Genomic DNA, 14,348 nt, shown 5'->3' on the forward strand with positions numbered 1-14,348 from the left:
AAATGAATAAATAAAATAAAATAAAATAAAAAATAAAAAACAAAAAATAAATCATTTGTTGGAGTCATATCAAATATTATAGCTCGGGCGGCAGATTTTATAATTTTGATCACATGCCCATGAAAATGTACATTTACAGCACCTGCTTGTCTGTTATATGAGTTTTTCCCGTATCTCTGTAGCATTTCCATATTCAATTTTTCATTACGCTGATCCATTTCATGCTTAACCATTTCATTTTCGGTAGTTATCACAAACTACGAAATAGGATATCACAATGATTTTAAGAAATAAATAAGTAAGAAAAATACATGAATAGGGCCTACATGAAGAAAACCGACAAACGCATGAGAAATGAACATGCTCAATAGATTTTAAAACATCTGAAGAACATACAGGTTCTGTCACTGCTCAGCGATCGCAAAATTAACAATTTCAGTGTACTTCTAAATTACAGAAATATTCAGGCAACGTGTCAGAAGAAGGGGATCCCGGTCTCCCTTCAACATTTTCTTTTTTCCCGTGAAGATCCTCACAAACCACGAGATGAAGCTCCTTTTAAAGTGGAAGATAAACATGAATTCTTTTAAATTGGTTCAAGCAGAAAAAAAAAACCGCCCATAAATTACATGTTGGATGATTCTACCCAGTAATGCCCCTTGTTATGAAAAAACAAAAAATACAATGAAACTAATAGCAGCATTGTGTCTGTCAATATACAAATGTCCCCATATTATATATATATATATATATATATATATATATATAGCAATAATAATGTCACAATAGAGGAACGCATTAAATGCCAGTTGCCTTGATTTTGAATTAAAATCAAGGCAATTGGCATTTAATGTATTCCTCTATATATTGTGACATTATTATTGCTATTTCTAGTACTGCCAATACGTGGAGCAAATAGAATATATATGTTTATATATATATATATATATATATACATATTATATTTTTTGTATATACATATTTATATATATATATATATATATATATATATATATGCATACGTAAAAAAAAACAACAACAACGTATCTCTCCGGGTCAATAATTTCTTTCGTAATTTTTAAAGATAACAATTTGTTAGGTAACATTTTCCTTAATTTTACATTTTTTATTTCAGCACAATTAATTGTTTCTTTTTTATTTATGCTTTTTTGGTTCTCAGTTGACGATGTTCTTTAATGACTAATAAATTAGAAATTGTATCCGTGTGAAATGATTATATAAAACCTGATTCTGTTAATTTTTTTTTCAAAACCAACTAGAACAAAATGAGCATATCAATTAGTATCAAAAGCAAATACAATATATTTGTAACAACTAGCTTTTCAAAAGGCTTAATAATACTTGGCAATGACTAAATAACATTAAAGTCAAGGCATCAGTCGGTTTTGGTTTTGTGGGCTTTATGGTTACACAACAGTCGGCAGCATGCTGCTAACAAGACGTAAGACAGGTACGGCCATGCTACAACGACTACGACGAGGAAGGCGATGGCGTCCAGAGAATGGAGTTGAATAAAGCCCATCTCGGTCGATCGTAATCGGAGATGGTCGCCGCCGAACTTGACTACGTGCTCTATCCAGAAGACCGCCGTGTCCAACGCGGGCTGGCCATCAGATCCCGTAGAATGGCCGAAGCTCTCATTGCAGTCTCTTTGTAACTAGAAGAGATAAATCAGGCAACTTCATGGTCGTATACGGATACTCGCAACTCTTAAGAGTTTTGCGTCCTAATGCACAAAGACATTACATGTAATGTAATTTTCTATGTTGCAATGATTACGGTTACAGTTCGTTATTCCGAAGGTTCGTTTTTCCAAAGGATCTTTATTCCGAAGGTTCGTTATTCCGAAGATTGGTTATTCCGAAGGTTCATTAATCCGAAAATGAAATAAGGTTCGTTATTCCGAAGGTTCGTTAATCCGAAAATGAAATAAGGCTCGTTATTCCGAAGGTTCGTTACGGACCGTATTTCAATTTCGAATCAAAGAAGCTCGGAATAACGAGCCCTATTTCATTTTCGGATAAACGAGCCTGCGGAATTGCGAACCCTATTTCATTTTCGGATTAACGAACCTTCGGAATAACGAACCTTCGGAATAACACCACAAATGTTCGGATTAACGAACCCTTTTTCATTTTCGGATTAACGAACCTCTGTGTATAGGGAATTTGTGTGTTTCGGATTAACGAACCTTCGGAATCACGACCCTTCGGAATAACGAACCTTCGGAATAACGAACAGCGCCCATGTGCAGCTTCAACTACCCCCAACTGAGTTTTCGTTTCCTCACTTAGTAATTTTAATACCATTATTATACTCCAGGTTTGAACATTAAAACATTTTGTTTCTATTACATTGAACTATAAAGATATCCTACGGCACAATAATGAAGCACAAACACACACACTGCACACAATAACATACACGACGCTCCTCTCTCCTATATTTCTTCCTTACCGTTCATACATAATGGACACTGGAGAGAAACTGTCACGAATCTACATCATTCGGTCCTCGGGGTCTGTAACTAGCCAGTAAAAGCATTATCGTATCGAAAACTATACAAGTGAAACAAGTTATTGTCAAACACAGGGGCGGATCCAGGAATTTTGTAAAGGGGGGGGGGGGGGCGTGACTAATATTTCTGTTGCCACTTCCGGGTTTCATTTCAATTTTTTTCTTTTTATTTCTTTTGTTTTTAACGATAAATAAAGGGGGGGCGTGCGCCTCTTGCGCCCTCCTCTGGATCCGCCACTGAAACACATTGATGAAAATAACTCTCAATTAACATCACATTATTTTAACATCACATTCTATCTTTGCCAAGACTTTCCGATGAGTCACGAGCAAATATTAACTTCAGTTCATTATCTAAATTAACTTACACATAATTGCGTGTACTGTAATGCAAAGGTCTCCATTTTCGACCAGATTTTTTCTTATCAAACAAATTGTTGACGTTATATCATGACACAATCACAATCACACTATGGATGCACTGCGCTTCGAACCTGCGGAGATAAAAAATACTAGAGGCAATATATTTCGCTCCTCTTTATATCGTCATTATCACTGTACCATTATCACGGTGCAGTTGTATTAGCAGATGAAATGATGCTGATTGTTATCATGTAGGCCTATAGGGTTGCATCATTAACATCAATATTATCATCGCAATCACCATTATTGAGTGGACTGTATTTAAATATGTGCTTACATGCAGGAAACGAATTATCATGTACTATAAGATATACAAGGATAAATATTTTTAGAAGCAAAGGGAAAGCTTTGGTCCATCTCTTAAGCAACCGGTATATAACCAGTATCTTTCATTTAACCAGTATATATATATGTTAAGAAAGAACTTGTACAAATTTATGAAAGAGAATGTAGAGGCGCATCTGTTAGAGCAAGAGTTAGTTGGTAAAAAAAAAGAGAAAAGTGTACGAAATATTTTCTAGGTCTATAGAAAAAAATATAAATCAGAAAGAAAAGAGATAAACCAGTTGTTTTCAGTAGAAAAAAAGACAGATGTTTAACCGTGCAAACAGAAATACTGCATGAAGTAGTGAAATTTTATTCACGGTTTTATAGGAAATCTGAAGTTGATGAAAATAAGCAATATCAGTATATTAATTCAGTTCAAATTCTTACATCGAGTGAAGAGGGGAAAAACAAATGTGATGGTCTGTTAACGATTGCTGGATGCAAGCGTGCGGATTTTTCAGGGAATAAAAATAAATCACCCGGTTCTGATCGTATACCTATAGAATGTTATCAAACTTTCGGGATGAATTTCAATTTTTATTGCTGAATGTTCTTAATGAATGTTCCATAAAGAAAGAAATGTCTGAAACTTAACAGAATGACCTCATAATATTGATTTATAAAAAAGATCAGCGATATTTGGAAAATTTGAGACCATACACTGTTGAACTGCGACTATGATAATTGCCGAAGTGTTATCCACACGCTTGCAATCAGTGATTAGTGAAATTGTAAACGAAGATCAAATTGGTTTGATCAAAAATCGATTATCAGCTTTTAATAGAAGAATGACAATTGATATTATTAAATATACGAAAAGAAAAGGGATAGATGGTGCAATAATGACGGCAGACTTTTCAAAAGTTTTTGATGTAATTGAATTTGATTTTGAGTTATTTTGCCCTATTTTTTTTTTGTAATATTTTTCGGACATGGCCAAACGTATTGTCCACAGATATTCGCAGTTCAGTGTTAGTAAATGGCTGGATATCTGAGTCTTTTTTATGCAAAGAGGTATTAGACAAGGCTGTCCACTTTTAGCTTTATTTTTTGTTCTTGCTGCAGAATTTATTTCGACCGGAATAAGAAATAACACGTGCATAAATGGTATTTCCGTTTTAAGGATGGAGGGAAATTTTTAAGTGAAATTACTACAATTATGCAGATGGCTGTGATATATATATATATATATATATATATATATATATATATATTTGTTTCAGGTAAAGGATAATTAGAAATAGTAAGTGAAGAGTTGGAATTATAGGGAGACATAGCAGGAACAAAACTGACTAAGAGCAAAACATTAGTTTTGTGCCTGGGAGCTGCCAAGTCAAAATGGTCACTCGATGATCTTGACTTAGTGTGGACAGACACACCCAAAAAGTACTTAGGGTTTTATATTTCACCAGATATGGATAAAGCACGAACTTTGAACTGGGAAAACAAACGTATGAAATCGCAAAGACTTTTAGACAACTGACGAAAAAGAAAACTTACTCTTTTTGGTGGATTGTTTATTGTAAAAGCGTTAGCTTTAAGTCAAATAGTTCATAAACTTATGGTTGACAGAATTTCTGAGAAAATATTGACAAGGTTGAATCACTTGTTATGTACTTTTATTTGGCAAACAAGCATTGAAAAAGTAAAACGAACTATTATGACTTAAGAGTTTGAAAAAGGAGGTGTTAACATGATCGACCTTTCTATGCAAAAACTCAGCTTCCGATTGACATGATTGAGATGGCTTGGACGCATTCTAAGTGCAATAAAAGGAACATGGAGTAAAATGTGTTTTCCTTGGTAAAATTTCTTTTGGTGTATTTGAATTGTTACTAAATTCAAATTTGGATTGTTTGAATTTGAAAGTGAGAAGTACGAATCAACCCCCATTGTTTTATTTATAGTAGAAGCTTGGTTAATGATAAAGAACAATATTTCTTTAAAGTATCAACACAAGGTACATAGAGTAAAATATGAAATCAAATGGCATAATAAAAGTAGAACTATTCATAAAAATACTTTGTTTTATGATGGCCAGTATCAAAGTGGAATTGTATTCTTCAAAGTCATTTTCAAGAATGATAATTTTTATATCTATTACAGAAATTCTAGGTAACTTAAACGACAGATAAGCAAACATTTTTTTTTTATTATTATTATATTCTATTACCCCGGGCCAGCCGTAGGTCATGGATAAGCAATTATACGGAATCATGTACAAAGTTTCATAATAGATCATTAAAAATTCCTAAGATAAGAATAGGAACAAGAAAGCAGAAAAGAAGTATTCAAGATGTCCAACCAAACATTTTTACAAAATTTTGAGTAGGCCTACACATTGTCCCGATAGTAACAGAATTCGACTCATCATTCGATTGGGTGAATATATTCAAAAGAAACTTATGTTATTGAAAAGAAAACAAATTAAAAGAATTTGATTTTAAGATTTTGTGTAATTCATTACCAGTAAAAAAAGAATTTGTATAGATGGCATATCAAAAGAGATGGAAAATATCAGCATTGCGGTGTAGATAAAGATAATCTACACGCGTTCATTGAGTTTAAATTAAATAAGGTTTTCTTTCCGTATCTGACAGTTATAATCAAACTTATGCATAATGTTGATGTTGAGATAACAGGAATGTATCTGTTAAAAGCCCATAAGGAGACTGAATTAGATTTGTTTTTGACAATTGTTTTTTGGTGTATCTATAAACATATACTATTAAAATATTAAACCGGAAAAGAATGTCGTGAAACTAATTTGCAATATTTGTTTGAAAGAGAAATTTGTAAAAGATTTAAGGAAGATTTGAATAGTTAGAAAACACATCATAATTTACCAAAGCAAATGATGTATATTTCATAAAGAGTTTGTGTGTGTGTGTGTGTGTGTGTGTGTGTGTGTGTGTGTGTGTGTTTAATCTGAAGAATGTCTTTTGAAGTTCAGTGTATTTTATTTTTTTCACTCTATGTAATGTGATATAAGATGTTGAACTATGGAGGCAATAAATACCCTGTTGGGGTTAAATTAAAAAAAAAGTCTTTTAAACAACCAGACTTCTAACTTGCATAGCATACCTTGGTGTTCCTAGAATCTCGTGGACGGTTCGACGAAACTTCTCTTCGTCAAGATCGCCCAGATTCAGTGTGAGACCGAGTCCTTTCGCTGCTACCAGTTGAGCGTTGACCGGCTGGTCCCCTGCCAGTGGTATAATAAGCATGGGTACGCCGCAGTGGATGGCCTCATGTACCCCACCTCCGCCACCGTTGTAGATCAGCAGACGGACGCTAGGTTGCGCTGTTTCAACGATGACAGGAGATCGAGTCAAAGAGAGACCAACATTCGCTTTTTATGGGTGCCTGGTGAACATTTTTATAATCATTACATTTACCTTATTCACTTTGAACATCGGTGTGGGAGGCACTTAAGACATACAGGTAGGAGCCAAAATACTATGTGGGTACAGTCCATCCATAAAATATTTATCAGGGTTATTTGCATTTAGAGTGCAGCGTCAGCATATCTCCGCGCACAAAAATGAAGTCTTTACACACGTATAGATTATGTCTTCATAATACATTTTCTTTTTGGTTGTTGGTGGTGATTGTTGTTGAACATTGATCATAGTCAAGTGTGTGGAAATGCAAACACAGACACACAAAAATAAGATATCTTACAAAGTTCATTCAGGAAAGATCTCTTTCACACCAAAAACATTGAAAGTCGAACTTAAATTGGCATTGCCCAAAACCCTAAGACCGAAAAAAGAAGAAAAGAAAAGAGAGGGAGTCCTACTCACTGTAAACTTTTTTGTTTTGATTTGCCGGCGCGTATTGTGCCAGCCTAGAACAGACAAAGTTTGTGTACATTCTTAATTGTCAGATAAGTGTAAAATTCAGCATTTTGCCTGTGTGTGTGTGTGTATGGAACCATTTTATAGCAAATCTAAAAAAGTACCTCGGCACCGAAGCGACACCACGACTTTGATTGGGAACTGAGACTCGCGCTGCGAGATTCGTTGTAATAGATGACTCAGTACTGAGTGAAATTTGACAAAGATTTGAGTTCACTTAACACACACAAAAACGTTCATATTTCTATGAACTTCCGTTTCATTTAGAATTGCAAATGAAACCGAAAGATGATGAGACTAAAATAATCAAGCCATGTCCTCGACAGAAGACACTATTATACAGATCGTGTCATAAAACTGTTTTAGATGATGTTAGCAAAAAATAAGAGATAGTTATTACTGAGCAAAATCACGCTGAGGCAGCCAATCAACAATGAGTGCTGTTGCCAAGGTAACAAGGTTTCGGCCCGATATATCTCCAAATGATTCTTTGAGGCAGATCTCTCAAAACTTTTGATATTGCATCGGTCTATGGCTGGTTTTTCAAGGACACAGTCATAGAACCCTGAGGAAGAAAGGAAACAGGAAATATACGACTCCATACATTAACGTCTGTACCTCTATCTCTCTTTGTATATATATATATTATAATATATATATATATATATATATATATGTATATATATATTATATATATATATATATATATATATATATATATATATATATAACTCAGGATCTAGCTACAGGGAAACATTGTGTGGAAAATGTAACAAAGCAGTGTCGGCAGAAAAGCATGGATTGTAATGGGATCAAATATTGTTCAAAACATTAAGGAGAAACAAAGCATATTAGTGTTTAGTAACTCGTTTATGACCAACAAACACTTTCTCCCTAAACGCTGGATCCATGTCACACACACAATGCACGCATAATTGTGAACACGTTGGCTTTCTGCAATACATTATCATCACTGACAATGACATGTTACACACGTACCATAGGTACCTTTCGAGGGGTAGGTCCAACGAGCAGTAAAGTGAGTCAATGGAATAAACCGTGTTCATGCGAGCACTGGTAGAGGTCAAAGTTGTGCACCGAACAATACTACGAAAGCTCAGTATACAATGCACACAAAGGCATAACATTCATCACGAAAAGGTATGCGTGGCTAAGAAATGAACTGTGCAGGGACGGGTTACACAGAAACCCACGGGAACTAAACCCATTGTCATTTTGGGCCGATATGAAATTTGTGTGTAATAACTATGTGTGTCATTTTGACATTCGTATAGGCAACCGAAGGTAACCTTGCTTTTACTACTTTTAGTTACATTTTGCTATGATAAATCAGAAATTCAAGAGAAAATGTACGACACATCAGACCAGACTACATCAAAGATTCAGTGGGACCTCTTTAGTTAAACAAACTTGCTTTATCCATCTTACATATTTATCTATATTCTTTTGTATAAAATTCATGTGGCATTCACCCGTGTGTTTATTGCATTGATGCTTACATGAGAAAGTAAAGAGATTCAAGAATGTGACAGCTAATTTAGAATGTATTTCCACTCTATTACTATTCTCGAAACTTAAAACCTCGGGCTTATAACGCTCTTTGTTTAAAGTATAACACATCTTTTTTTATTGGTGACTTTAAGTATTCTAGCTTTGTGAAAAGCAAAATACTTCAATTTTTTTTTTGTCCCCAAAGTAAAACAAATGTAAAAGCCGAATTTCCATTTTTGTTGAAGTTTTTGACCGGGGGGGGGGGGGGGGGTGAAACAAGAACTTAAAGTAGGTCCATGGTGCTGCAGAAATAAACGAAACTGACTTCAACAATACTTGAATATTAGTCCATATCAGTCTTATTTGTGGGAATTAAGTGGAAAAGTTATAAAACCAGCGTACCAGGATTGAACAGTGTTAAACACTTTCACATACTGTATGTGATTTACACTTTTGCACAAATTTCTGGACGAGATTGAATCTATCTTATATGCTTCATCATGAAATGAGATTTCATTTCATTTAATAGATAAACAAGCAAAATATGGCTGACATTATGTTAACGTTAAAAATTAATCCTCAGATCGCTCAGGAAGACGGCGGCATCGAACATCGTTCATCATAGGCACAGATGAACCTGTGGAATTCTTTTGTACATCAATAGAAAACTGACAACTGTTTGAACAATAGCCAGTTGGAACTTCAACTCTTAAACCTCCTTGATTTGCAGAAGACAGATGGCTGGAGAGCTCATTATTATTCATCCAGGTAGCTGGTCAGGCCTGGTCTTCCATGGGGTACAGTTGGACATGCGGTAGGACCACTCAACGGACCTTACAGTATAGGATGTGCACCCTGCTCTTGGCGGTGAATGAATAAAGGGGCAGTGATGGATCCAGAGGGGGTGCACCGGGCGCACGCCCCCTCTCTATTCATTTGAACTTCAAAAGGTTTTTTAGTTACGCTGTCCACAAAATTCATTACGGACGGCGGAAGGACGGATGGACGGAAGGACGGACAACCCGAAAACATAATGCCTCCGGCACCACTTTGTGGCGGAGACATAAAAATGAGAAGGGGGCTCGTGCGCCCACCCCCCCCCCCCCTTTAATTTTGTGAAGGCGCATCCCCTTCACGGAATTCTTGCTGGATCCCTGAAGGGATAGCTGCTTTGAATTGTGACTCTCTCACACGCTGTCTCGCACAAGGAACCACCGTTAAGTATGTAATATCTGAGGGACAGAGTGGTTCGAATCTTGATAGAGGGAACAGTATGATTAACACAACATTGCTCTTAATTACTTGGGAATCAAACCCGGTCCTTTGGATCTGAGGGCAGACGCGCTACCGACTGAGCGAAATCACTGCCCTGTCCACACATTGATACACGTACACTCATCCCTGCTTCCACAGACAGAGCAAATTGGTAGAGGTCACTGTGCACCGAACAATACTACGAAAGTTCGGTATACAATACACACAAAGGCATAACATTCATGACGAAAAAGGTATGTGTGGCTAAGAAATGAACTGTGCAGGGACGGGTTACACAGAAACCCACGCAAACTAAACCCATTGTCATTTTGAGCCGATATGAAATTTGTGTGTAATAACTATGTGTGTCATTCGACATTCGTATAATGCAAATGAAAGTAACCTTGCTTTTATAATTTTTAGTTACATTTTGCTATGATAAATCAGAAATTCAAGAGAAAATGTACGACACATCAGGCCAGACTACATCAAAGATTCAGTGGGACCTCTTTAGTTAAACAAACTTGCTTTATCCATCTTTCTATCATATTTATCTATATTCTTTTGTTTAACAATCATGTGGCATTCACCCGTGTGTTTATTGCATTGATGCTTACATGAGAAAGTAAAGAGATTCAAGAATGTGACAGCTAATTCAGAATGTATTTCCACTCTATTGCTATTCTCTACGCTTATAACCCCGGGCTTATAACACTCTTTGTTTGAAGTATAACACATCTTTTTTTATTGGCGAGTTTAAGTATTCTAGCTTTGTGAAAAGCAAAATACTTCAATTTTTTTGTCCCCAAAGTAAAACAAATGTAAAAGCCGAATTTCCATTTTTGTTGAAATTTTTGACCGGGGGGGGGGGGGGGGGGTGAAACAAGAACTTAAAGTAGGTCCATGGTGCTGCAGAAATAAACGAAATTGACTTCAACAAATTAATGAATATAACGTATTCAATATATCGTGTTCTTATGCATGTTACTTTCTTTTTTTGTTAGAGGTAGACATCGTGTATGGCATACTTATACAAATTATCAGTCGATAATGATTTGTTAATTTCATCTTTTTTCTTTTATAAGCACTAGAGTATCTTATTGATAACTATCTAAAAGTAATCGTGGTAACACATTACTGCACAGTTAAAAAAAAATAAGAAAAGTACTTTGTAACTGCCTGAACTTCAAGGGGCCAGACTCGAATAGAATTCATGCTATTTACTGGTTCCTTTATAGTATCTTTGCTTTTTTTCCCCATGTGACAGCGTATTTGTCAACATGTAAAATGATTATGACATTGCATTGGGTAATAAATTCAAATTCATTCATTCATTCATATTAGTAAAAGAAATGAATCAATTTCCAAAAGTAATTAAATGTGTTGGTGAATTAAAGAATTTTATATGCCATGTTATAAAATGACTTATACTATCAGTGACGTCTCAAAGGGAAACATCTAGGTTCAAGTTCGGCTTGGATACACGCATTTTCATTCACAATAGTATATCACAATAACATTAACATTTTGATGAAACTTTAAGATTAATGATATAAATCTTTTTCAGATTGCATTCCCCTGACTGCCTGAGGAGAGAAATGAAGTAAGACAAAAAGAAAAGAAATAGAACAGAGAAGTGTAATGACGAGACAGATAACAAAATGTAAATGAATTCAAATAATCACATTTATCTACAACTTTATAGAAATCGAAAGTTATTCTTAAATCTAGCAGTTGTCAACCTTCTCGGAGGTCAAAAGGGGTTACTTCCCCGAGTTTGTGTATTGCTATCTGTTATAGGCGGTAGGGCCTATGTGGTTTCAAAATCCCGTTTCGTTAAAATATGTGAAAGTTTGAAATTCTAGTACTTGCCCGTTCTAGTACTTGCTCATTTATACACCTCTCGACCAGGTGTGTAAATGGGTATACCAGGCAACGTTAATATAGGGTAATAATAATGGCAGGGCCCTCTGGCAGAGCACTGACAACACTGAGGAGGCTACCCTGAGTAAATAAGACCTTATTGTTATTATCATCATTATTGTTATTACTACCACTACTACTATTACTATTATTGGGGACCTATCTTATGAAATCTCTGCATTTTCGTTAGAATGATTTACTCTATTCATTAAAGTCAACATTTATCCCACCCGTACACGTACAAGTGCTACATCTCTTGTCTTTCGTGCTTGTAGCATTTCTGCAAATACCCTCGGTCCTGACTGGTCTAAATAACAATCAACAACAAGCATGCAATCAGACAAAGCCCTCATGGCGCTTTGATCGTTTGTTGGTGGAAAACCTCACTAGAAATACGGCAGTGACTCCATCGCTGTTCTAGCAGGGAGTTGTCTCTCTTCCACCTCCCTCGTGGAGCGCAATCCTATTAAAAAAAAAATGCATGTGGGGTGCAAGAGATGCAGCGATCGTCGTGCTCGACTCTTATGTTCTCAGCAGTCGATTATACATGACGCTCTGCGCGATACGCAGGACGAATATGGTCGTGGCTTGTAATTAAGATCCCGTACCAGCTTCGTTTCTGTCTGTGAGCCTTCAAGGTACTGTTTACCATTGAGAGCAGTGATTTAAAATAATGTTCGAGAAATCGCATTTGATGCATAGTGTAGGTCAGTTGTATCGCAAAACATCCTATCATATCAAAAATCTCACAATAAAGCCTAGAACATACGGAGATATCACAGTTTTTCTCAATAAACCATAAAATAATGTAGACGGTTTATTCTGAAAAAAATTGCATTATAACTATTGTTTACACTTTGTGCATTCACCATTACTCAACATTGATCATACTGATTGAATTTTTTTTACATTGGTTGTTTCTATCCCTAACTCAGAGTTTGAAACTATTTTGAAGCACTAAGCTTTTTTTTTTTCATCTGCAAACGGTAAATAGTGTCTTTAAAACATTCGATGATATAGCAAATCGTTTCTCCTCACTACATGTTTTGTCTCGTTTGTTTCATTTTGTCAGCTGCTTCTGCGGGTCTACGGAAAGCCATGTTTTGCAACAGTTTTTAACCTCTGATCTCCTCCTCCTCCCCATCCTCCTTCTTTCTTCTTCTTCTTCTTCTTCTTCTTCTTCTTCTTGCCTTGTGTGTGAAAGAGAGGGAGAGGGGATTTTAACTCTGCGCAAACAGCCAGAAAGTACATATTTCAGGCTATCACTCTGAAATAGCAGAGTTGAAACCGTTGATGTTTTTTTTTTTATGTGTGTAGGAAAAAAAAACACCTCTGATAAAGGAAAACCTTTCATCAATGAGCTTTATACATGTTTACGTACCCTGCCAGCACAACGCAAAACCAGTGATCGAGGAATGAATTACGCTCTAGTTCTGTTGGAGAGAAATTGCAAAAATTACAGCAGCTGTTTCCCGAGTGAGCCCACGAGAAAGTATGGCAGTCGGGATCCTCGCGAACAGTTGGGATGAAGTCACGCTGTGATGGGCAAAATGTATGATACGTTAATGGTCACTATGGTAATTACGTAGGGGAAAATTTCGTAGAATTGAAGAAGTAATTGGCCAAAGTAATCATCAACATCACTAAAATTTTTCAGATCATGACCATCATTTGAAAAAAACAAATCACGTAAAATCTTGTTTGTGTGTGTTTTTGTTTCTTTGTTTTTTATTTCTTGTCGTCACGACATTTGCCAGAATCTAAATTGGCCTACTATAGCCTTTATTCGCTTGTTACATTTGCCAAGGAGGTTCAAAAGAATGAAGGCACAACCGTCTTATCCTTTGCCAGACGTTCGATGCCGCCACTCGAAAATATTTGAAGCATATGTGCCAGACTGGATCTGCCTAGCAGATAGGAAGACGATTGACTCATGTCTGATTGCATAGTCACCGGCTACTTTCTAGGGAAGATTATGTCTTTGTGATGGTTATTACTTTTCGCCAATCCTACTATAAAAGATAAGTGATATATAATGGTAAAGACACGGGAATGTGCAAATAGAAATTGGACAAAAAATGATGAAATAAAAATGGAAATTACTCGACTTGGCATGCCCGAGCACTAATCTGATATATGAATATATAAATAAGAATGTATATATATATACTTGAAGATTAGTCCATATCAGTCTTATTTGTGGGAATTAAGTGGAAATGTTATAAAACCAGCGTACCAGGATTGAACAGTGTTAAACACTTTCACATATCTGATTTACACTTTTGCCCAAATTTCTGGACGAGATTGAATTAATCTTATAATTATGCTTTATCATTGAATGATATTTCATTTCATTTAATAGATAAACAAGCAAAATATGGCTGACATTATGTTAACGTTAAAAATTAATCCTCAGATCGCTCAGGAAGACGGCGGCATCGAACATCGTTCATCATAGGCACAGATGAACCTGTGGAATTCTTTTGTACATCAATAGAAAACTGACAACTG

Source organism: Diadema antillarum, unplaced genomic scaffold (genome assembly GCF_040938485.1).
Source record: "Diadema antillarum isolate AM-2024a unplaced genomic scaffold, OU_Dant_1.0 seq00000820_RagTag, whole genome shotgun sequence".
Lineage (NCBI taxonomy): Eukaryota > Metazoa > Echinodermata > Echinoidea > Diadematoida > Diadematidae > Diadema > Diadema antillarum.